Here is a 27417-nt window from a genome sequence, read left to right as displayed (position 1 = left end):
GGTGCCTCTCTCCTCTGTCTGGGTCCAAAGGCCTAAATCACTGAAAGAGGCCTTCTCCTGTGGTGTGTGATATGATGCCTGAATATGTGCTGTGGTGCCTCTCTCCTCTTCCTGGGTGCGGGGGTCAAAGTAACTCAATGGTGGCTTCTCCTGTGGTGGCTGATATGATGCCAGAATATGTGCTGTGGTGCCTCTCTCCTCTTCCTGGGTGCGGGGGTCAAAGTAACTCAATGGTGGCTTCTCCTGTGGTGGCTGATATGATGCCAGAATATGTGCTGTGGGGCCTCTCTCCTCTTCCTGGGTGCAGGGGTCAAAGTAACTCAATGGTGGCTTCTCCTGTGGTGGTTAGTATGATGCCAGAATATGTGCTGTGGGGCCTCTCTCCTCTTCCTGGGTGCAGGGGTCAAAGTAACTCAATGGTGGCTTCTCCTGTGGTGGCTGATATGATGCCAGAATATGTGCTGTGGTGCCTCTCTCCTCTTCCTGGGTGCGGGGGTCAAAGTAACTCAATGGTGGCTTCTCCTGTGGTGGCTGATATGATGCCAGAATATGTGCTGTGGTGCCTCTCTCCTCTTCCTGGGTGCAGGGGTCAAAGTAACTAAATGGTGGCTTCTCCTGTGGTGGTTGATATGATGCCTGATTCTCTGCTGTGAAACCTCTCTCCTCCATCTGGGTGTAGGGGTCAAAGTCTTTCAAAGTCGCCTTCTCCTGTGCTGATTGATATAAAGCTGATGGTTGTGCCATCTGACATGGTTGCCAGGGTCTGATTCAATGGGGGCCTACTCCTGTGGTGGGTGATCTAAATGCCTGATTCTCTGCTGTGAAACCTCTCTCCTCCGTCTGGGTGTAGGGGTCAAAGTCTTTCAAAGTCGCCTTCTCCTGTGCTGATTGATATGAAGCTGATGGTTGTGCCATCTGACATGGTTGCCGGGGTCCCATTAAATTGTGGCCTACTCCTGTGGTGGTTGATATGATGCCTGATTCTCTGATGTGGAACCTCTCTCCTCTGTTTGGGTGAAGGGGTCAAAGTAACTAAATGGTGGCTTCTCCTGTGGTGGCTGATATGATGCCAGAATATGTGCTGTGGGGCCTCTCTCCTCTTCCTGGGTGCAGGGGTCAAAGTAACTCAATGGTGGCTTCTCCTGTGGTGGCTGATATGATGCCAGAATATGTGCTGTGGTGCCTCTCTCCTCTTCCTGGGTGCGGGGGTCAAAGTAACTCAATGGTGGCTTCTCCTGTGGTGGCTGATATGATGCCAGAATATGTGCTGTGGTGCCTCTCTCCTCTTCCTGGGTGCGGGGGTCAAAGTAACTCAATGGTGGCTTCTCCTGTGGTGGCTGATATGATGCCAGAATATGTGCTGTGGTGCCTCTCTCCTCTTCCTGGGTGCAGGGGTCAAAGTAACTAAATGGTGGCTTCTCCTGTGGTGGTTGATATGATGCCTGATTCTCTGCTGTGAAACCTCTCTCCTCCATCTGGGTGTAGGGGTCAAAGTCTTTCAAAGTCGCCTTCTCCTGTGCTGATTGATATAAAGCTGATGGTTGTGCCATCTGACATGGTTGCCAGGGTCTGATTCAATGGGGGCCTACTCCTGTGGTGGGTGATCTAAATGCCTGATTCTCTGCTGTGAAACCTCTCTCCTCCATCTGGGTGTAGGGGTCAAAGTCTTTCAAAGTCACCTTCTCCTGTGCTGATTGATATGAAGCTGATGGTTGTGCCATCTGACATGGTTGCCGGAGTCCCATTAAATTGGGGCCTACTCCTGTGGTGGGTGATCTAAATGCCTGATTCTCTGCTTTGAAACCTCTCTCCTCCGTCCGGGTGTAGGGGTCAAAGTCTGTCAAAGTCGCCTTCTCCTGTGCTGATTGATATAAAGCTTATGCTTGTGCCATCTGACATGGTTGCCGGGGTCTGATTCAATGGTGGCCTACTCCTGTGGTGGGTGATCTAAATGCCTGATTCTCTGCTGTGTAACCTCTCTCCTCCGTCTGGGTGTAGGGGTCAAAGTAACTAAATGGTGGCCTACTCCTGTGGTGGGTGATATGATGCCTGGTTCTCTGCTGTGGGACCTCTCTCCTTTGTCTGGGTGCTGTGGTCAAAATAATAGTAAGTGACCTTCTCCATTGGTGGGTGACTTGAAGCCTGATTCTGTGCTATGGGACCTCACTCCAATTAATATTGTTTAATTTTTATTTATTTTATGTTAACTCATCATTTCCCTATCTACATTTGTTTGCAGGGGATTTAACTACATTTTGCTGCCTTTTGCAGCCCTCTAGCCCTTTCCGGGTGTGTTTTACAGCCTTTTTAGTGCCCAAAAGTTCGGGTCCCCATTGACTTCTATGGGGTTCGGGTTCGGGATGAAGTTCGGGTCGAGTTCGGATCCCGAACCCGAACATTTTTCGAAAGTTCGGCCGAACTCGTCGAACCCGAACATCCAGGTGTTCGCTCAACTCTAGTTAGGAATTTTGTTCTTGGATAAGATTCTCTTTGACCGGGGCTTGTCATTTCTATTGTTTTGAAAGTAAATATCCAGAAAGGTAGAACAGAACCAGGTAAATTTAAAGTCAGTAGCTAACAATTGTCCAACTCATCAGTGCACAGCCTTCCTTTATACTACTCAACCATCACCTACCTACTCAACAAGACTGGATTGTTTTCATATAACAGCTAGTTCACCACGTGTCCACTAGCACATTAGACATCAGTACTTGCATACAACTACAGCAAATACTTGTCAGTGATTTGTGAGCATCACATATGGTTCTCTTTATTCTCTGTTACCTAATATGTTGTGTTATAGAGAATGCATGCCTTTGCTGTCATTACCACATGAAAATGTGCATAAAATAATTGTGCATCAATGTATTTCAGCTAGATTGTACTTTCTATCTCTGGCTTGTGAAAGACAAGCAAATCCTTCTTCAAATACTCAACTTTAGAATATTATCTTATGTTAAGTAAAGAAGAAATGCTTTGAGAATAAAAAAAGGTTGAGAATCTCATTTTATCTCCCATTTTAATGTCTCCTACTACTACATATTTGACGCACTGAATGATTTGTGATCTTTAAAAAACGGTTCATCCTGAATAAGTTTGATTGACAGCCACAGATAACACATACAGTAAAACAAATTATAAATTACTACTTCAGTTATTTTAGTTACATAATTCACAAACTGACTAAATGTATGTTTATAATAAGGCCTAGCTAAGTGAACACAGTCAGGCTTGAATGCAACCAGGCATGTCGAATTTCAACAGTACCATATACAAAACCTCTCAAGTAGCCCAAAAATACCTACAATAAAAATATGCCACTCCTGAAAAAAGTTCAGTCTGGAATCTTACAAAGCCATTTATGGCCATTTAAATAACATAGCTAATGGCTGAACGCTTGTTTGGCTGACATGTTCCAACCTTCTCATAAACAGGCATGACTCAAATGTTTTAAAATGGTTGTTCGGGAAAAGATATTGATGACCTATCCTCAGGAGAGGTCATCAATATCAGATATACGGGGCCCCAACACCTGAGCACAGCAACCTCTTCCTAGGCCAGTGGCGTCACCACACATTGGTTTTGTAGACTTGTTGCAGCTCAGTCAAGTCAGTGGTGCTAAGCTGAAATACCCAGCACAGCGACTATACAATGTACGACTCTGTAATTGGTAGGCTGTCGGGAAGACAGAACGCTCATTGGAGGTCTTGTAATCCCCAAGGCTGCCTGAAACAGCTGATTGGTAGATATTCCGGGACTCAGATCCCCGCGGATGTGATAATGATTAGTGATGTATGAACATCTGCCGGGACGGTTCGTGAACGCGATTGCGATCAAATGTTCGCGAACCGCAAGTTTGCAAGCAAACATGGAAAACATTTAGATCATATTTGTACCCACCGAATACTTACTAGAAGTGCACAAATAGTCCCACAACGTGGACAGTGACATACTAGAAGGGGATCAATAACAAAAATTCCTATAAAAAATATGTATTTTAAATCAGGGGCCATTTTTATGCGTCTTAAATGGAAATTCTCAAAAATGTGCCCTGCTGGAGCCTAGAATAATTATATTTTTAGGCAACGGGAGTACGAGCCCTAAAAATTAGGCATTCACCTGACATAAAAGAACAAGTGATTATGTGGCTCGAGGTACATTATGCGGTTAATGGATACAAATTTTTCTTTAGCCCACTGAAGTACGGGTCCCAAACATTTGGCATTCACCATACAGAAAAGGTCAAGTGATTATGTGGCTGGAGGTATATTAGACGGTCATTGGATAACAATTTTACTGCAGGCCAGTGGAGTACAGGACCCAAACATTAGGCATTCACCGTACAGAAAAGAACAAGTGATTATGTGGCTGGAAGTTGTGGTGTCTCACAGGGTGAAGTAATTGAGGGTATATATGTGTCTCCCAGGTTCTTAGCATATGCTGAAGAAAGTTATTTAGGAAAGGGTTAAAAAACCTAAGCCTGGGTCCTGATGAGCTGCACCTGGGGAGTTGCTAGAAAACTGGGCTGTCAACACACTTGCTCAGAACTTCCTGGGAGTGAGAGAAGCCACATCTCACTGAGGGACCCTGAAGGTCCAGAGCCTGCAAACTGCAAGTATCACAGGTTGCTGTTCAGACAGCGTGCTTATTTTGGGTGGACTGAGGATAGCTCATCCACGTCCTAGAGAGGGACCTATTGTTTAGTTAGAGCCTGGACAAGGCTAGGTGTTCCGTTTATGTTTTTGTGTTTTAATGCAACCTGTGAAATAAAGCTGGCAGGACGCCAGTTGAAATGCACTTCTGTCTCCTGAGGTCTCCTTCTGCGAAATAATCTGACTAATCCCCCTACCTTTTCACCTCTCGAAAGGTGAGCTAAATAACGGACTGCCACAAAGTACATTAGGCGGTCGACGTATAATAATTTTACTGTTGGCCAGTTAGATTACAGGCCCCAAAAATTATGCATTCACCGTACAGAAAAGATTGTGATCATGTGGCTGGAGGTATATTAGACTATTAGATGGTTACTGGTTATCAATTTTACTGCAGGCCAGTGCAGTAAAGGCCCCAAACATTAGGCATTCACCGGACAGGAAAGATCAAGTGATTATGTGGCTGGAGGTTTATTAAACAGTTATTGGATAACAATTTTAATGTTGGCCAATACAAAAACATGTCAAATACATATGTTTAAAAGAACTTAAAATATAAAATTGGATTGAAAACATGGCTAATGAAATCCCCCCTCTTGAATAAACCCCAAATGATAATAGGTGAAAATCGATAACACGTGGTCGTCACAGACGTTGAATTCCTCCGAGGCCCCAACAATTATGCATTCACCGTACAGAAATTATCAAGTGATTATGTGGCTGGAGGTATATTAGAGGGTCATTGACTATCAATTTTACTGCAGGCCAGAGGAGTACAGGCCCCAAACATTATGCATTCACCATACAGAAATGATCAAGTGATTATGTAGCTGGAGGTATATTAGACGGTCATTGGATAACTATTTTACTGCAGGCCAGTGGAGTACAGGCCCCAAACATTAGGCATTCACCGTACAGAAAAGAAGAAGTGATTATTTGGCTTAAGTTACATTAGGCGGTCACCGTATAACAATTTTACTGTTGGCCAGTTAGATTATAGGACCAAAAAAAATTATGCATTCACCATAAGGAAAAGATCAAGTGATTATTTGGCTGGAGGTATATTAGACGGTCATTAGATAACAATTTTACTGTAGGCCAGTACAAATACATGTCAATTACATATGTTTAAAATAATTAAAAATATAAAATTGGATTAAAAACATGGCTAACGAAATCCCCCCTCTTGAATAAACCCCAAATGATAATAGGTGGTCATCAACGAGGTTATATTCCTCTGAGGCCCCAACAATTAGGAATTCACCGTACAGAAAAGATCAATTGATTATGTGAATGGAGGTATATTAGACGGTCACTAGATATCAATTTTACTGCAGGCCAGTGAAGTACAGGCCCCAAACATTAGGCACTCACCGGACAGAAAAGATCAAGTGATTGTGTGACGGTAGGTATATTAGACGGTCATTGGATATCAATTTTAGTGCAGGCCAAAGGAGTACAGGCTCCAAACAATATGCATTCATCGACAGAAAAGATCAAGTGATTATGTGGCTGGAGGTATATTAGACGGTCATTGGATAACAATTTTACTGCAGGCCAAGGGAGTATAGGCCCCAAACATTAGGCATTCACCACACAGAAAAGATCAAGTGATTATGTGGCTGGAGGTACATTAGGCAGTCACCCTATAACAATTTTATTGTTGGCCAGTTAGATAACAGGCCCCAAAAATTATGCAATTCACCATACAGAAAAGATCAAGTGATTATGAGGCTAGAGGTATATTAGACTGTCATTGGATATCAATTTTACTGCAGGCCAGTGGAGTATAGGCCCCAAACATTAGGCATTCACCGGACAGAAAAGGCCTTTTAGGCCGCTGTATTTACATAAGACATGGACAATAATTTGTTCTGGGTTGTGGCGAATATGTGTGGGCTGGCATGAGGAAATTCAATGAAAAATGATCGTCACATGTTGAATTTCTATGTAATCCATGCCTCATTCATTTTTAGAATTGTGAGGTAGTCCACACTGTTGTGAGCTAGGAGAGTGCGCTTATCGGTAACGATCCCCCTGCTATGCTGAACATCGTTTCGGACAGGACACTCGACGAGGGGCAATCCAAGAGTTCCATGGCAAATTGTGCCAGCTCTGGCCACAGGTCAAGTCTGCACTCCCAGTAGTCCAGTGGCTCCTCGCTTCTCAGAGCGTCCACATCGGCCGTTAACCCGATGTAGTTGGACACCTGTCGGTCTAGGTGTTCCCTGAGGCTGGATCCGGGGGGCGGTTGTCGATGGGTTGGCTGCAAGAATGATATCATATCTGAAGTGACCAACACATCTTCAAACCGCCCTCTTCTTGCATGCGCGGTAGGATTGGTTCCCGAACCTGTTTCTCTGTGGGTGGAAATTCCTCTGCCAGTGCCCGCAACAGCAGAATGCAGCATCTCTTGCAGCAAGGCCTGGAAATGCTGCATTCTGACAGCCCTCTGTAATGCTGGTAACATGTCCGCCATTTTTTGTTTGTACAGGGGGTCTAAGTACGTTGCCACCAAGTACACGTCCTTGCCCTTTATGCTTTTTATACAGGGGTCTCTCTTCAAATACTGGAGCATGAAGACCCCCATTTGCACTAAATTGGATGCAGTGGAGTGCCCTGGCTCCTGCTCATCGCCCAGGAGAATGTCGTCCTTGGTCTCCTCCCCCCAGCCATGGACAACACCAGGGATTCCCGAAAAGTACCCCTCAAAGCCTGTTCTTCTTGCTCCTCCTCCTCCCAGCCACCACCCCCCTCTGAATTCATTCAGCATTGCGACTTCCTCCTCTCCCAGCTCCTGCTCCTCGACGGCTTGATCAATGACACGACGCAATGCACGCTCCAGAAAGAAGGCGTAAGGTACAGGCTCGGACTGGCCCACAGGGGTACAGGGGAATCCCCCGGTGGGCCCCTGAGCAAGGTGGGCCCCTAGTCTCCCACCCCCTGCACAAGTGGCACATAACACAATAGATTTAGTACACTACATACATATATTCAATGTACAGCACCTCAACCAGCTTATGTTCATATAAAAAACTTGTTAGATTATTTATTATATTTGAATGTATCCGTACGGTGGGCCCCCAAAATAAATTTTACTGGTGGTCCCTAGGTACCCCAGTCCGAAACTGGTAAGGTACGATGTCACTGATGGTGTCCTGGCTGCGACTGAACAGTTTGGTGATCTCATCAAATGGCCGCAGAAGTCTGCATGCGTCGCACATGAGCAGCCACTGGCGTGGTTAAAAGATATCAAGCTGCCAGAAACTGTCCTGCTGCAAAGTTCATACAGGTATTAGTTAACGGCACTTTGGTGCTGGAGCAGCCTATCAGCATATACAAGATTGAGTTCCAGCACGTCGGGCTGTCACAAATCAGACGTCTGAAGGGCAAGTGGTGTACTGATGAAACAAAATTAGAACTGTTTAGGCCCATGGATCAACGCTATGTTTGGAGGAGGAAGAACAAGGCCTATGAAGAAAAGAACACCTTGCCTACTGTGAAGCATGGCGGGGGGTCAATCATGCTTTGGCGCTGTTTTGCTTCTACAAGTACAGGGAAGCTTCAGCGTGTGCAAGGTACCATGAATTCTCTTCAGTACCAGGAGATATTGGATGAAAATGTGATGCAGTCCGTCACAAACCTGAGGCTTGGGAGACGTTGGACCTTTCAACAGGACAATGATCCCAAGCATACCTCCAAGTCCACTAGAGCATGGTTGCAGATTAAAGGCTGGAACATTTTGAAGTGGCCATCGCAGTCACCAGACTTAAATCCGATTGAGAACCTCTGGTGGGACTTAAAGAAAGCAGTTGCAGCGCGCAAGCCTAAGAATGTGACTGAACTGGAGGCTTTTGCCCATGAAGAATGGGCGAAGATACCCGTAGATCGCTGCAAGACACTTGTGTCAAGCTATGCTTCACGTTTAAAAGCTGTTATAACTGGAAAAGGATGTTGTACTAAGTACTAAGATTGAATGTCACTTGGGGGTTGAATAAAACTGATAATGATGTGAGCACAGAAAAGACATTTGTGGTTATTTCATTATAAATGTTATGTTATATTTGTCTGACTTACAAGTGCCTCTTTGATTTAATTGTAAACAAGATGACTGAAATGATCAAAATCAATGTCAAACTGGCCAAAACACTCAATTTCAGTGGGGGTTGAATAATTTTGAACACAACTGTATGTACTTTCCCTGCCCGTGTTTGCTAGACCACGTGTCTGTGGTCAGATGTATCTTGGCTTCGACACTGTGTGCCAGAGATACATTCACTTGCCGCTGAACATGGCCATATAGCTCTGGGATGCCCTTCTGTGAGAAATAATTCCTTCCGAGGACCTTCCATTGCAGTGTGGCAATGGACACAAAACATTTGGGCCACAGAACCCTGCCTTTTGCCAGATGAACGCGACAACGGAACAGTGGAAGGTGGAGTGGAGGAGAAATGGGAGGAGAGAGGAGAAGGAGAAGTGGCAAGATGTGGAGCGCCGGGAGTGTGGCTTTGTAGGTTCTGACGGTGTTGCTCCCACTGGGCTCGGTGATGGAAGGCCAGGTGCCGTCTTAAGGCGGTTGTCTCTAGGTGAGTGTTGGGCTTATCACAACTTATGCGTTGACAGCACAGGCTGCAGAAAGCAACACTATTGTCAGCAGCTGACACATAAAAAAAAACACACTTCGGAGCCATGTGCCGGCATCCTGGGAGCACCAGATGTGACCGTACATGGTGGATGGCTCACTCCAGATACATTTGCAGTCTGCTTTTTGCCTCCTGTGCACTGCGAGTTCTGCCTGCTTCTCCTCCTTCTACCCCCTATCGGCTGCTATGTCTCTCCCTCTTAACTCCCCTCCTCTTCCTCTCTTGTGGACACCCACGTGACATCCATCAACACGTCATCATTATCACCTTCACCACCACTGACATTAGAGATCTCGGAGTAGGCAGCAACAGTGGAGACCTCTGTCCTTAGGCTGATCTGGGTACTGTCGTTAGACCGCTGGCTGGCGGCCGTTGCTACCTTCCTGAATGGCTACGCATCGGTAAGGTCTGGGAATGGAAAATAATTCCTCTGACTCGAGAGGAGGGGCTATGGTGGTGGTGGTGGTGTCTTTGGGGGTGAACACAGCAGAGATTGAGGAGGGTGAATATACAGAGGATGAAAAGGGTGCAAAAGCGGAAGGCTGAGTGAGCCACTCAACCAACTCTGGTGCCTCTTTGACGTAATCGCACACACCTTTTTCAACTTCGCACTTAGGCTCCGGCCTGGTGCACCTGCCCGATCCCTATCACCCCTGCGGAATGGCCTGCCTCTTCCTCTGCCTGTCATTTTCAAAATGACCCTGTGTCAAAGTCCTTGTAGAAGAGCAGTATTTGTGGAAGCAGGTATATCGCAGGCCTCAATCAATATTTGGTGGAATCTGGTTTATCAAACCCCTTAATCAATATTTTGTGGAAGCCGGTGTATCGCAGGCCTCAATCTATATTCTGTGGAAGCCGCTTTATCAATCCCCTCTATCAGTATTTTGTGGAAACAGGTATATAGAACCCCTTAATGAGTATTTGCTGGAAGCGGATTGTCACGGCTGAGGATGGGGGAAATCCTCAGCCGTGTGTAGCCAGGTGATGTTTAGGTTGCTTGGCCATGTAGACAGGATTAGGGAGCAGGTCACCTCCTAAGGCATCCCTAACCTGACCCTAGCTCCTAGTTACATGGGCCAACCTTGATGGTAGGAGGGCCCATGCTCCGGAACCTAAAAGTCCCTGCTGGCCCTCAAGATGACCCTCACCTAGGAGCTGAGTAAGACAAGCCCACTCCTCCTAGACACGGAGGAGCAGGAGTCTCAACGGCCAAGCTGCAGGAAAAGGGGAAACATAAACAGCTCTATGGATATGGCAGGTGAACAAAGAGTTCCACCTACCTGCCACAGCCTTGCTGACTGGATCCCTGTGTTAGCAGGGTGCAGATCACAAACGCATCCCCACACAGGGACCCAGATCCATAGCTGCACAAAATCACATATAAAACATCACACGGACATCACACATAACTAGAAATAACTTAAAGTGACATTATGGTTATGACATTAAGGTTTATGACCACAGGGGTGGCTCTTACTGGCAGGTAATAAATACATGAGGCTGCTCTCAGCTAAGCATGGCTGAAGCAACCTGAAGGCCTGCAAAAGCAGTGAGGCTTTATAGGCCAAGAAGCCACACCCCACAGTCGGACACACCCAGTGATCACACACACTAGGAAGGGGATTAACCCTTCCAACACCAGGGAAGGGAAAACACCACTTAAAGGGAACGTGCACACAATAACATAAAACACAGTGCACACATCCACACATCACACACAAAACCGCATGCGCAGCGTAGCGAGCTGCATGGCACAGCTCAGCCTGCTACGCTGCCACATACATACTGTTGCCAGCGGCAACCACAGGTGAGGCCAATACCACAGCCCTCACCTGTGATTGAACACCAATGAAAACCGCTGACAACCGCATGCGGTTCAGGAGTCACGGTCATAGCCATGGCCGTGACACGGATATATCAAACCCCTTAATCAATATTTGGTGGAAGCTGGTGTATCGCAGGCCTCAATCAATATTTGGCAGAAGTCGGTATATCAATCCCCTCTATCAGTATTTTGTGGAAACTGGTATATAGAACCCCTAATGAGTATTAGCTGTAAGCAGGCATATCAAACCCCTTAATCAATATTTGGTGGAAGCCGGTGTATCGCAGTTCTCAATCAATCAATATTTTGTGGAAGCCGGTGTATCACACCCCTCAATCAGAATTTTGTGGAAGCAGGTAAATCAAACCCCTTAAATCAGTTTTTTGTGGAAGCAGGTACAGTATATTGCACCCCTTAATCAGTTTTTTGGGGGCAACAGGTATATCACACCAGTTGCAATTAGTTATTCCAATAGCGTTTGTCTCTATATCTAGCTGCGGTATCTCAGCAGAACCGCACACAACTACTGCACAATACAAATGCACTATAGTATACACTGCCTGTCCCCAAAAAAAGTCACCACCAAAAAAAGCCTTTAGCTTTGATTACGGCACGCATTCGCTGTGGCATTGTTTTGATAAGCTTCTGCAATGTCACAAAATTTATTTCTATCCAGTGTTGTATTAATATTTCACCAAGATCTTGCATTGATGATGGTAGAGTCTGACTGCTACGCAAAGCCTTCTCCAGCACATCCCAAAGATTCTCAATGGGGTTAAGGTCTGGACTCTGTTGTGGCCAATCAATGTGTGAAAATGATGTCTCATGCTCCCTGAACCACTCTTTCACAATTTGAGCCCGATGAATCCTGGCATTGTCATCTTGGAATATGCCCGTTTTTAATCAGGGAAGAAAAAATCCATTGATTGAATAACATGGTCATTCAGTATGTTCAACGCAGGTTCAACGGTACAAACAATTTCTCTGAGGGGCAAGAGACCGGGGCGTCCCCCTGGGCCTCTAACACCTTCCCCTCCAGAACAGAGTGTACCACAGAAACAAGCACTCCTCTTTGAAGAATGGGCACTGGATCACTCACATTACCCCCTCCAGGGAAACAACGATATAATGCATCTGCCTTGGTATTCTTTGCCCCAGGACGATAGGTAATCACAAAGTTAAACCTGGTAAAAATTGCGACCACCTAGCTTGTCTAGGGGTGAGACGCTTAGCTGATTAGAGGTAGATTTTTGTGGTCCGTAACCACAGTGACGGGGTGGACTGCCCCCTCTAAAAAGTGACGCCATTCTTCAAACGCTAGTTTAATAGCTAATAGTTCCCTATTGCCAATATCGTAGTTCTTTTCTGCTGCAGATAGTTTTTTAGAAAAGAAAGCACAAGGACGCCATTTGCCAGGAGACGGACCCTGAGACAGCACCGCCCCCACTCCCACCTCTGACGCATCGACTTCAACAATAAAAGGCTGAGAGACATCAGGTTGGACTAGTACAGGTGCTGAGGTAAACCTCTCTTTTAGAGAGGAAAAAGCAACTTTAGCGGCCTCAGACCATTTAGAAAAATCAGTCCCCTTCTTAGTCATGTCAGTAAGGGGTTTTACAATAAGTGAATAATTTTTAATGAATTTCCTATAGAAATTCGCGAAGCCCAAGAACCGTTGCAGTGCGATGAGGTTCTCAGGAAGATCCCAATCTAAAATTGCCTGGACCTTCCTAGGATCCATACGGAAACCTGAAGCAGATAAAAAATAACCTAGGAATTGTATCTCCTGAACGGCGAAGACACATTTTTCAATTTTAGCATATAATTTATTCGTCCGTAGGACCTGCAGTACTTGTCTGACATGCACCTCATGTGTTCTCAGATCAGACGAATAAATTAAAATATCATCTAGGTATATTACCACAAATCTGCCGATTAGATGACTAAAATTGTCATTAACGAAATGTCGAAAGACGGCAGGAGCATTGGTCAGACCGAAAGGCATAACAAGATTTTCATAATGCCCCTCAGGGGTGTTAAAAGTTGTCTTCCACTCATCCCCCTCCTTAATACGAATCAGATTGTAGGCCCCCCTAAGATCAAGTTTGGAGAACCACCTAGCACCCGCAATCTGGTTAAACAGGTCAGGAATGAGAGGAAGAGGGTATGGGTCTCGGATGGTTATCAGATTTAATTCGCGAAAGTCTAAGCAAGGACGCAGGCCCCCATCTTTCTTTTTAACGAAGAAAAACCCTGCAGCCACGGGTGAAGAAGAGGGTCTGATGTGTCCCTTAGCCAAGCTCTCAGAGATATAATCTTTCATGGCTTGTCTCTCTGGACCTGAAAGATTATATAACCTGGTCTTGGGTAATTTTGCACCGGGAATAAGGTTAACCGTGCAAAGGACGATGAGGTGGTAACTTCTAACAACCCTTTTCAGAAAAAACTTCCTCAAAATCCGAAATAAATGTAGGTAGGGTAGTTATGGAGGCGACTAAGCAATTGCTATTTAAGCAATTTTCTCTGCACTGCTCACTCCACTCCAAAATCTCCCTGGCCTGCCAATCCACCACTGGATTGTGCGCTACCAACCAGGGAAGACCCAGCACTACCAGAGTGGGAAGCCCCTCCAGAACATAACATGAATGCAACTCGTTATGGTGGTCCCCTACCCGAAGGTGTAAGTTATGAACAATGTGGGTGAGGTTTCTCTGAGACAGAGGAGCAGAATCAATAGCGAATATGGGAATAGGTCTCTGTAGCGTACAGAGAGACAAACCCATAGTGCGGGCAAAATGGGCATCTATCAAATTTACCCCTGCTCCACTGTCTAGAAAAAAAGAAATAGTCTCCGTCTTATCACCAAAAACAATAATTGCTGGCAACACAAATTGCGATGTACGTATGGAGGAAACGTATACCCCCCGGCTGACATCCTCCACACAGCCTGGGGTTAGTAGTTTTCCGACTGTCTTTTGTTTCTAAGGAAAGAAGGACAGACATTAATGAAATGACCCCTCTCCCCACAAAAAAAACAAACCCCACGCCTACGGCGAGCCTCAGGAGGACGGACCTGATGAGTAGTTCCTCCTAGCTGCATAGGCTCGTCTAAGTCCGTACAGACTAACTGCTGCTTGAGAGGGGTTACCAATGGCTCCGGTTTTTTCAACCTGTCCCTAAGGCGTCTATCTATTCGGATAGAAAGGGACATAACCGCATCAAGGGAAAAGGGGGTCTCATATAATGCAAGCGCATCCTTAACCCTTTCGGATAACCCAGAGCAGAACTGACTCCTGAGAGCCGGGTCGTTCCATTGGGTATCCGTAGCCCACCTACGGAAGTCAGAGCAATACTCCTCTACCGGCCGCTCTCCTTGTAGGAGTCTCCGTAATCTTGATTCAGCCAGTGCGACTCGGTCAGGGTCATCATATATGAGACCCAAGGCCCCGAAAAACTCATCCACTGACCGAAGAACCTGGGAATCAGTAGGTAAAGAGAACGCCCAGGACTGCGGGTCCCCCTGCAGCAGGGAAATAACAACCCTCACCCGCTGTTCTTCATTACCAGAGGAGTAAGGGCGCAGTTTAAAATATAATTTACAGGCCTCACGGAATGTCAAAATCTGTCAGGAAGAGGGACCTTGGATTCCACAACAACCTGGTTACCAGTAGCAACCACTGGGCTTGCGGTCAGTTGTAATTGCTGCTGTTGCTTAAGGACCGACGCCTTCAATCCTGCCACCTCCAAAGACAGGCCATGAAACTGTTTAGACAGAGCAGCAATTTGATCCATACTGGATTCTAAGTAGGTAAAAAAAAATATATATATATTTTTTTTACCTACACAAAATAAGGGCCAGATTGTCACGGAACCATGAACCAGACGTACAACAAGAGATAAGTGAAAATAAGAAGGCTTTATTGAAAATAAAGCTGTAAAGCAAAAGTCCAAACGGATGGTGAAACCGAGCAGAGTCTTTGCGAAGCCAGAGGTCAGGAACCAGAAGGGTAGTCAGACGAAGCCAGGATCAGGAACCAGCAGGGTAGTCAGACGAAGCCAGGATCAGGAACCAGCAGGGTAGTCAGACGAAGCCAGGATCAGGAACCAGCAGGGTAGTCAGACGAAGCCAGGATCAGGAACCAGAAGCAGCAGCAGTCTTAGAAGCATGTGAACACAAGAGGACCAAGCAAGGAACTGAAGCCACAGACCTCCTATATATATGAGCTAGGCATCCAGCTCCTCCCAGGGGAAGGAGGAGCCGCAGGGTGGAAGGCTACAAGAAACCCAGAAACCAAGATGGCCGCCAGCACATGTCAAACGAAGGAGAGCAGCAAGCAGGTAAGACCATGACACAGATATAATGTAATGACCGGCGACACGCACAGGGAGGGAAAAGGGAAAGCCCTGCCCAAGGGAGAGGGAAAGGTGGTGACCCCTGACTCACCTTGCGGCTGGCACCTGACTGCCCTGACGTCCCTAGACGGGTTCCTCACCCATGCGGCGATCACGTGCCTAAACTCTGGCTTTCCCTAAAATGAGCCCTAGATAGTGAACGGGCCGGTGGGATTGCTAGTCCGCACCACTGACACTAAGAGGGAAACACCAGGGAGAGGACAGACAATACAGACAAACACATACACCCAGGTGGGCGACCACAGCAGACCACAAAGGTCCAACAGGGATCCGGAGGGTAGCGTTCTGGACCAACAACTAGAGAACGCAGCAACACAGCTCCAGAGGGTCAGAATAGATGTCCAGGCAGGAAGCTCTATATCTGGCAACCAGAGAAGTGTGAGGGGGGAATATAAGGAGGTTGGAAGTGCTGGACAAGGAACAGCTGAGGAGAAGGAGCTACGGATCCCTGAGTGAGCCAAAAGGGTTTGCAAAGCAAACCCAGAAAGCTACCATAAGGAAACAGCCCTATCTTACATATACCGGGTATAACGGAGTCAGGCGTGGTTCTAGACACCCTCGTGACAGATGGTTTGCATCTTTCTCTCAAAGGAACGAATGTCCTCGGTGAACAGTTCCAAGTATTTGCTAAGGAGCATTTAAACTAGAAAAAGGGGGCAAAAGAGTGATAATCCAGCAGTCCGACTACCCCCCGGAACAATGCCAGAAGATGCCAGTAGCACAAAGGTTAAAAAATGACAAGCTCAGATTCTTATCTACAAATGCTCGCAGTTTAGGGAATAAGATCAATGAACTTGAGGCTATAATGGCATCTGAGAATATAGATGTAGTGGCTGTTACTGAGACGTGGTTCAAGGGGAGAAATGACTGGGATATATCAATACCAGGGTTCTCTCTATACAGGAAAGACAGAGAAGACAAGAAGGGGGAGGGGTGGCCCTGTATGTGAAAGACAGCATAAAATCTAATTTGATACAAGTTAGCGAGAACAATTTAGAGTCAGTTTGGGTTACCTTGCAGCTTGATAATCATAAGGTAACTCGTGTAGGTGTGATATATAGACCACCTAGCCAAATCAAAGAATTAGAGGATCTACTAGTTGAGGAAATAGCTAAAATGACATTGAACGGGGAAGTTATCATTATGGGAGACTTCAATCTTCCTGATGTAAACTGGAAAACCAAAATAGCTAGTTCTGCCAGGAGTACAGATATTCTAAATTCCCTAGTGGGATTATCTCTACAGCAAGTAGTTGAGGAGCCAACCCGGAAGGAGGCCATTTTAGATTTAGTATTCACAAATGGGAATTTGGTATATGATATTACTGTAGGGGAAAGCTTGGGATCTAGTGATCACCAGTCAGTGTGGTTTACTATAAGTACAGTGACTGAGTCACACCACACAAAAACAAAAGTTTTAGATTTTAGAAAAACTGACTTTTCTAAAATTAGATTAGTGGTATACGAGTCCCTATCAGATTGGAACAGTTTCATTGGAGTCCAGGAGAAATGGGACTACTTAAAAGAGGCACTATTGAAGGCAACAGAAAATTGCATTAGGCTTGTCAGTAAAAGCAAAAAAAGGAAAAGACCACTGTGGTACTCAGCAGAAGTGGCCAAAATCATTAAAAACAAAAAGATAGCATTTAGGAATTCTAAAAAAAAAAAACGAGGATGACAGGCTAATTTACAAGATTAGGCAGAGAGAGGCCAAACAAGTTATAAGAGCTTCTAAAGCACAGGCAGAAGAGAAATTAGCTCAGTCGGGAAAAAAGGCGATAAGGCATTCTTCAGATACATAAATGAAAAAAGGAAACTAAAACAAGGAATTACAAAATTAAAAACAAAAGAAGGAAGGTATATGGAAGAAGATAAAGAACTAGCTGACTGCCTCAATGAATACTTCTGTTCAGTCTTTACGAAGGAAAATGAAGGAAAAGGACCTCAGTTAGGAAAGAAGACTAATGAATCTTTTGATGCATGTGTCTTTACAGAGGAAGAGGTTCTAAGTCAGCTGTCTAAAATCAATACAAATAAGTCACAGGGGCCTGATGGGATACACCCAAAGCTATTAAAAGAGCTCAGCGGTGAACTAGCAAAACCATTAACAGATTTATTTAACCAATCACTGGCAACAGGAGTCGTCCCAGAAGATTGGAAATTAGCAAATGTTGTGCCGATTCACAAGAAAGGTAGTAGGGAGGAATTGGGCAACTATAAGCCAGTAAGCCTGACATCAATAGTGGGGAAATTAATGGAAACCATACTTAAGGAGAGGATTGTGGAACATCTAAAATCCCATGGATTGAATGATGAAAAACAGCATGGGTTTATTTCAGGGAGATCATGTCAAACTAATCTTATTGTTTTTTTGATTGGGTGACTAAAACAATAGATGGCGGAGGTGCAGTAGACATCGCTTATCTAGACTTCAGTAAGGCTTTCGATACGGTCCCACACAGAAGGCTTATCAATAAATTGCAGTCTTTGGGCTTGGACTCCCATATTGTTAAATGGATTAGGCAGTGGCTGAGGGACAGGCAACAGAGGGTTGTAGTCAATGGAGTATATTCAGACCAAGGTCTTGTTACCAGTGGGGTACCTCAGGGATCTGTTCTGGGACCCATATGTTTAATATCTTTATCAGCAAAATTGCAGAAGGCCTCGATGGTAAGGTGTGTCTTTTTGCTGATAACACAAAGATTTGTAACAGGGTTGATGTTCCTGGAGGGATACACCAAATTGAAAAGGATTTAGGAAAACTAGAGGAATGGTCAAAAATCTGGCAACTAAAATTTAATGGGGATAAGTGCAAAATAATGCACCTGGGGCGTAAAAACCCAAGAGCAGAATATAAAATCAGTGATACAGTCCTAACCTCAGTATCTGAGGAAAGGGATTTAGGGGTCATTATTTCAGAAGACTTAAAGGTAGGCAGACAATGTCATAGAGCAGCAGGAAATGCTAGCAGAATGCTTGGGTGTATAGGGAGAGGCATTACTAGTAGAAAGAGGGAGGTGCTCATGCCGCTCTACAGAGCATTAGTGAGACCTCATTTGGAGTATTGTGCTCAGTACTGGAGACCATATCTCCAGAAGGATATTGATACTTTGGAGAGAGTTCAGAGAAGAGCTACTAAACTGGTACATGGATTGCAGGATAAAACTTACCAGGAAAGATTAAAGGACCTTAACATGTATAGCTTGGAAGAAAGACGAGACAGAGGGGATATGATAGAAACTTTTAAATACATAAAGGGAATCAACAAGGTAAAAGAGGAGAGAATATTTAAAAGAAGAAAAACTGCTACAAGAGGACATAGTTTTAAATTAGAGGGGCAAAGGTTTAAAAGTAATATCAGGAAGTATTATTTTACTGAGAGAGTAGTGGATGCATGGAATAGCCTTTCTGCAGAAGTGGTAGCTGCAAATACAGTGGAGGAGTTTAAGCATGCATGGGATAGGCATAAGGCCATCCTTCATATAAGATAGGGCCAGGGACTATCCATAGTACTCAGTATATTGGGCAGACTAGATGGGCCAAATGGTTCTTATCTGCCGACACATTCTATGTTTCTATCTAGCTGCCGTATCACAGCAGAACCGCACACAACTGCTGCACAATACAAATGCACTATAATATACTATATACTATAATATCGATAGCACACCTATACCAGTCCATAAAAGGACTATTAGGCTACTTTCACACTTGCTTTCAGAGCGGATCCGTCTGATGTCTGCACAGACGGATCTGTTCCTATAATGCAAACGTTGGGATCCGTTCAGAACGGATCCGTCTGCATTATAGTTCAGAAAAAATTCTAAGTGTGAAAGTTAGTCAGACGGATCCGTCCAGACTTTACATTGAAAGTCAATGGGGGACGGATCCGTTTGAAATTGCACCATATTGTGTCAACTTCAAACGGATCCGTCCCCATTGACTTACATTGTAAGTCTGGACGGATCAGTTTGGCTCCGCACAGCCAGGCGGACACCCGAACGCTGCAAGCTGCGTTCGGATGTCCGCCTGCTGAGCGGAACGGAGGCCAAGCGGAGCCATCTTGATGCATTCTGAGTGGATCCGCATCCACTCAGAATGCATTGGGGCTCTACGGATCCGTTCGAGGCCGCTTGTGAGAGCCTTCAAACGGAGCTCACAAGCGGAACCCCGAACGCTAGTGTGAAAGTAGCCTTAGCTAGCGTTTGGTGTCCCTAACAGTCTGTCCCTGCTCCACAAAGCAACCTCTCCCTACACTGGCAAAAAAACAGAATGTAAAATGGCGGCCAGATCGGGTTTATTTATAGGGTAGTGGGTGTATCCATGTGCTGAAACGTTTCAATTGGCTGTCCTATCCCACCTGATGGATGTGTCATGGGTCAAAGTTCAGCACAATGCAAAAGAATATGGCGCCGGACATCGCCATATGTTTGCATGTTCGGCGAGCCGTGAATGAGCAAAGTTTGCCGCAAAATGACTGCCAGGCGAACCGCAAGGCCATCTCTAATAATGATGACCTACACTGAGTATAACCCCTTTAACCCCTTCCCGACCAGCTCCAGTGCTCTAGCATTGGAGTCTATGAGAAAATTGCTTGTTTCCTATGGAGCCCTATTACAGGCAAGGGCTCCATAGGAAATACTATGCAGCAACCTTCTGTCATTCACAAAGACTGGGGCTGCTGTACACACACTTCAGCTTCTCTGAAAGCGCCCGCTTTCGGTTTTCAACGCGTTCAGATGCAGTGGTCAGGATTGACCACAGCATCTGAGGGATTAAATGTTTGCGATCGGCATTACTGCTGGTTGTGGACATGAGCCGAGGGTGTTTGCTATAAGAACCAGGCAGCCACCCACGGCTATGGCGCCAGCAGCGCTCAGGAGTGGGAGCCATCTTTAACCGCCTCACGTCCGCCCATAGACTATAAACGTCCTATGGGTGGACGTCTATTTCTGACAGCACGTTTTAAAACGTCCTGTCAGAAATAGCAGCTGCACGCTAATCGTGCAGCTGCTGATCGGGTTGCCCGCTGTCAGTGACAGCAGGGCAACCCTAAGACAAGGCAGGGACAGTTCCCAGGTGTCCCTACCTTCACGATCGCTGCAGACACAGCGCTCACCGAGCGCTGTGTCTGCAGAGAAGGAAGCGCTGTGCGCTTACTGTTCCGGCCCGGCGGTCATGTGACCGCTGTGACCGGAGAGTGCAGGGGCTGTGTGAGGTCTCTCAGAGACCTCGATCAGCCCTGCTCTGAGGCTGTACAGCGCTGGATTGCTGCTGTACAGCCTCTATAGGGGTGCATTTGTCCTGTAACTGGGGCTGCTATGTCAGCCCCAGTTACAGGAGAAATCAACAGTGAAAAAAAAAAAGAAAAAGTGAAGTAAATGTCCCCCAGAGGTCTTGTATGACCTTATGGGGGACGAAAAGTGTAAAAATAAAAAAAATAAAAATAAAAAGGTTGAAAATAAAAAGTAAGGAAAGAAAAAAAAAGTTAAAAATAGAAAAAATAAAAAAAAAGTATACATATTAGGTATCGCCGCGTCCGTATAAACCAGCTCTATAAAAATATCACATGACCTAACCCCTCGGGTGAACACCGTAAAAAAAAAATAAAAATAAAAAAACTGTGTCAAAACAAGCAATTTTTGTCACCTTGCATCACAAAAGGTGCAACACCAAGTGATCAAAAACGCGTATGTCCCACAAAATAGTACCAATAAAACCGTCACCTCATCCCGCAAAAAATGAGCCCCTACATAAGAAAATCTCTCAAAAAATAAAAAAACTATAGCTCTTAGAACATGGAGACACTAAAACATCATTTTTTTGGTTACAAAAATGCTATTATTGTGTTAAAGTGAAACAAATAAAAAAAGTATACATATTAGGTATTGCCGCGTCCGTAAAAACCAGCTCTATAAAAATATCACATGACCTAACCCCTCGGGTGAACACCGTAAAAAAAAAAAAAAAAACTGTGTCAAAACAAGCAATTTTTGTCACCTTGCATCACAAAAGGTGCAACACCAAGTGATCAAAAACGCGTATGTCCCACAAAATAGTACCAATAAAACCGTCACCTCATCCCACAAAAAATGAGCCCCTACATAAGAAAATCTCTCAAAAAATAAAAAAACTAGCTCTCAGAACATGGACACATTAAAACATAATTTTTTTGTTTCAAAAATGTTATTATTGTGTAAAACTTTAATAAATGAGAAAAAGTATACATATTAGGTATCGCCACGTCCGTAACAATCTGCTCTATAAAAATGTCACTTGACTGAACCCCTCCGGTGAACGCTGTAAAAATAAATAAATAGAAACTGTGCTAAAACAACCAATTTTTTGGTCACCTTGCCCCATAAAGTGTTATAATGAATGATCAAAAAATCATATGTACCCAAAAATAGTACTAATAAAACTGGCACCTTATCCCCTAGTTTCCAAAATGGGGTCACTTCTTGGGAGTTTCTACTGTAAGGGTGCATCAGGGGGCTTCAAATGGGACATGGCATCTAAAAACCATGTGGAGTTCCTTTTCTTCTGCGCCCTGCCGTGTGCCCATACAGCAGTTTATGACCACATGTGGGGTGTTTCTGTAAACCGCAGAATCTGGGTAATAAATATTGAGTTTTGTTTGGCTGTTAACCATCGATGTGTTAAAGAAAAAAATTGATTCAAATGGAAAATCTGCCAAAAAAGTGAAATTTAAAAATTTGATCTCCATTTTCCTTTAATTCTTGTGGAACGCCTAAAGAGTTAACAAAGTTTGTAAAATCGGTTTTGAATACCTTGAGGGGTGTAGTTTCTACAATGGGGTCATTTATGGGGGTATCCACTATGTAGGCCCCACAAAGTGACTTCATACCTGAACTGGTCCTTAAAAAGTGGATTTTGGCAATTTTCTTAGAAATTTGAAGAATTCCTTCTAAACTTCTAAGCCTTCTAATGTCCTAAAAAAATAAAATGACATTTCCAAAATGATGCCAACATAAAGTAGACATATGGGGAATGTTAAATAATAAATATTTTATGAGGTATCACTTTCTGTTTTAAAAGCAGAGAAATTGAAATTTAGAAAATTGCGAATTTTTTAAATTTTTGGGTAAATTTGGGATTTTTTCATAAATAAAGGTGAAATATTTTGACTCAAATTTATGACTATCATGAAGTACAATGTGTCACGAGAAAACAATCTCTGAATGACTTGGATAAATAAAGGCGTTCCAAAGTTATTACCACATAAAGTGAGATATGTCAGTTTTGCCTGGTCAGGAAGGGGGCAAAGGGCCCAGATGCGAAGTGGTTAAAGGCCCGGTCAGCTCCCCTGCTGCTGTGTGCACTATGCACAGGGCAGCAGTGAGAGTGTGTAGTCCTATTTACCCTAATAGAGCTCTATTAGGGTGAATAGGACAATGGTTCTAGCCACTAAGGAGGATAATAGTTATTAAATAAAAAAATTAAAAAAGTTTAACCCCCTCGAAATATAGACTATATTGCGATATATATCGCATATCGCACATGCTTAAAATTCTATTGCAATATAGATTTTAGGCCATATCACCCACTCTTAATTGGTGCAAATAATTTCTGCTAGTGTGATTTACCAGTAGTGATGGACGAACATCTGCAGAGACTGTTCGCAGTTCGCGGCGGGTCCCATTCATTTTAATGGCAGTCGAACCTGAAAAACCTTCAGCTCATATTTGCAGCCAAGAAATAATTACTCGAAGTGCACAAATAGTCCCACAACATGGACAATGACATACCAGATGTATCATTCGAATTTGCGATCTCCATTCATAATTTTTTTTCAATGCGCAATATCGGCAATATAATTTTCGCTTACGAGCATGCGCAAAGGCACTATACAGTACCTAAATGCACTATAAAGAAAGTATATTGGTATATAACACCCCGCTTCAATCAGTTTTTTTGGGGGGGCAACTGTTATATCACACCAGTAGAAATTATTTGTTCCAATAACGCTTGTCCCTCTATATACCTGCAGTATCGCAGCAGAACCGCACATAACTGCCGCACAATACAAATGCACTATAATATACTTTCTAACATAGAACGTTTATTATAACATTGTACAAGGAAGGCAATCCATTAGAATATACACTGCACAAAAAAATAAGGGAAACCCTTAAACAACACAATGTAACTCCAAGTCAATCACACTTCTGTGAAATCAAACTGTCCACTTAGGAAGCAACACTGAGTGACAATCAATTTCACATGCTGTTGTGCAAATGGGATAAACAACAGGTGGAAATTATAGGCAATTAGCAAGACACCCCCAATAAATGAGTGGTTCTGCAGGTGGTGATCACAGACCACTTCTCAATTCCTATGCTTCCTGGCTGATGTTTTGGTCACTTTTGAATGCTGGCGGTGCTTTCACTCTAGTGGTAGCATGAGACGGAGTCTACAACCCACACAAGTGGCTCAGGTAGTGCAGCTTATCCAGGATGGCCGCACAGCCCTCCATGTGCTCGCCAGAGGTAGCCTGACTGCCATTAGGTACCGAGATGAGATCCTCAGACCCCTTGTGAGACCATATGCTGGTGCGGTTGGCCCTGGGTTCCTCCTAATGCAAGACAATGCTAGACCTCATGTGGATGGAGTGTGTCAGCACTGAATCCAATTGAGTACATCTGGGACATCATGTCTCGCTCTATCCACCACAGACTGTCCAGGAGTTGGCAGATGCTTTAGTCCAGGTCTGGGAGGAGATCCCTCAGGAGACCGTCCGCTACCTCATCAGGAGCATGCACAGGCGTTGTAGGGAGGTCATACAGGCATGTGGAGGCCACACACACTACTGAGCCTCATTTTGACTTGTTTTAAGGACATTACATCAAAGTTGGATCAGCCTGTAGTGTGTTTTTCCACTTTAATTTTGAGTGTGACTCCAAATCCAGACCTCCATGGGTTGAAAAATTAGATTTCCATTTTTTTATTTTTGTGTGATTTTGTTGTCAGCACATTCAAGTATGTAAAGAACAAAGTATTTCAGAATATTTAATTAATTCAGATCTAGGATGTGTTATTTCTGTGTTCCCTTTATTTTTTTGAGCAGTGTACATAAAGATAAAATGTAAGCTTTAATAATGTTACTATGAGGGTCCATTCACACTTCTGTGTTTTGCGGAACCGCAAAACACGGACACCGGCATTGTGCATTCCGCAATTTGCAGACTGCACATCGCCGGCACTATAATAGAAAATGTCTAATCTTGTCTGCAATTGCGGACAAGAATAGGACATGTTCTATTTTTTTGCGGAAATGGAAGCACGGATGAGGAAGTGCAGATCCGCAAATGCGGATGCAGTTCCGCAAATGCGGATGCAGACAGCACATTTCAGCCCCATTGAAAATGAATGTGTCTGCACCCGTTCCGCAAAATTGCCAAATCAGAAACCATATGTCCTACCACAATCTGGGGGGTTGCAGTGCACATCCATGAATCCCGGAGGGAAAGCAAAAAACATCTCTCCCTGGGCTAGATGATGATGTGGTATTGAAGGACAGGGTGGGCAAAGAACTGTCCCTGATATTGCCCTACAGGGGGGTGCTATTCTGGCCCTGATAGCCTAACCACAGGCCACCCGCCCTGATAAGAGCGACCCCGTCCGGAACCTTACCCTATATAAAAATGGCCCTAGTAAGCCTCTAGCCCAGGGGTAGCCAACCTCCGGCACTCCAGCTGTTGTAAAACTACAACTCCCAGCATGCATACTTGCTCTGCTCTTCTAAGAAATATCTTAGGAATGAATGGAGCATGCTGGGAATTGTAGTTTCACAACAGCTGGAGTGCCGAAAGTTGCTGACCCCTGCTCTAGCCTCTAGGCCCCTGACTTCCAGGTGATCAGTATATAGATCTATGTGTTTTTGACTCATCATAAAAGTGTATTATAAGTATATCGCACCCCTCTGTGTATCACACCTATCGATAGCACACCTATACCAGTCCTTAAAAAGGACTTTTGTGGCCCTATTAGCTAGCGTTTGGTGTCCCTAACAGCCTGTCCCTGCTCCACACAGCAACCTCTCCCTACACTGGCAAAACATGTATGTAAAATGGCGACCAGATCAGGTTTATTTATAAGGTAGGGACTATGTCCATGTGCTGAAACGTCTCAATTGGCTGTCCTGTACCACCTGATGGATGTGTTATGGGTCAAAGCTCTTCACAATGTAAAAGAATATGGCGGGCGCGAATATCTCCATATGTTCGCATGTTCGGCGAATTGTGAACACGCAAAATTTGCCGCGAAAGACCGCCGGGTGAACCGCAAGGACATCTCTATTTACCAGTTGCCCCCCAAAAAACTGATTGAGGCAGGGGTGTTATATACCAATAATATACTTTCTATATAGTCCATTTATGTAGTGCAGCATTTGTTTGCGTTTTGCTGCGTTACCGCATCTACACAGAGTGACAAACGCCATTGGAACAAATAATTTCTACTGGTCTGATTTACCAGTTGCCCCCCCCAAAAAACTCATTGAAGCAGGGGTGTTATATACAGTTGAGCGAACCCGAACTGTAAAGTTCGGGTTCGTACCGAACTTTAGGGTTTTCAGCACCCGGACCCGAACATTTACGTAAAAGTTCGGGTTCGGGTTTCGGCGATTTTTATGGCGCTTTTTGAAAGGCTGCAAAGCAGCCAATCAACAAGCGTCATACTACTTGCCCCAAAAGGCCATCACAGCCATGCCTACTATTGGCATGGCTGTGATTGGCCAACTGCAGCATGTGACCCAGCCTCTATTTAAGCTGGAGTCACGTAGCGCCGCCCGTCACTCTGCTCGGATTAGTGTAGGGAGAGGCTGCAGCTGCTGTGAGCGAGAGATCAGGGAGAAATCTTATGAAGATTCAGAACTGCTTCTTTACTCAGCGATCTACAGCAAATGTGTTTTGTGGGTGCAGTGCACAATTTTTTTAAGCCTGCCCTGAGCCAACTACTACTGAAAACAAACTTTTTTTTCTTCAGTTAGTCAATATCAATACATAATCGGCAGCCATTTTATGCAACGATAGTGCACCAGCACAGGCTATCTGCATGTCAGCAAGTCCAGAAATACAGCTTTTTGCTTACTGGGGTGAAAAAAATACATCTGTTTCATATAGTGCACATCTGGGATTAGACGTGCATAAGTGATTGTCACATTTAGGCCAGAAATACAGCTTTTTGTTTAGTGGGGTGAAAAAAATATATCTGTTTCATATAGTGCACATCTGGGATTACACGTGCATAAGTGATTGTCACATTTAGGCGAGAAATACAGCTTTGTGCTTACTGGGGTGAAAAAACCCTCTGATATACTGCACATCTGGGATTACAGGTGCATAAGTGAGTGTCACATTTAGGCCAGAAATACGGATTTTTGCTTACTGGGGTTAAAAAAAAAAACTCTGATATAGTGCACATCTGGGATTAGATGTGCATAAGTGACTGTGAAATTTAGGCCACAAATACCGCAGTCATATAGAGTTAAAAAAAAATATATTCAGTGCAATACCCTACATCAGGGTTTTTATTGGCGGTTAATTATTTTTAACAGACTTACTTTTTAGGCTACTTTCACACTAGCGTTCGGGGCTCCGCTTGTGAGTTCCGTTTGAAGGCTCTCACAAGCGGCCCCGAACGGATCCGTCCAGCCCTAATGCATCCTGAATGGATGCGGATCCGCTCAGAATGCATCAGCATGGCTCCGTTTGTCCTCCGCTCCGCTCAGCAGGCGGACACCTGAACGCAGCTTGCAGCGTTCGGGTGTCCACCTGGCCGTGCGGATGCAAACGGATCCGTCCAGACTTACAATGTAAGTCAATGGGGACGGATCCGTTTGAAGTTGACACAGTATGGCTCAA

Source organism: Bufo bufo, chromosome 3, assembly GCF_905171765.1.
Source record: "Bufo bufo chromosome 3, aBufBuf1.1, whole genome shotgun sequence".
Taxonomy (NCBI): Eukaryota; Metazoa; Chordata; class Amphibia; order Anura; family Bufonidae; genus Bufo; species Bufo bufo.
This window is presented reverse-complemented; position numbering follows the sequence as displayed.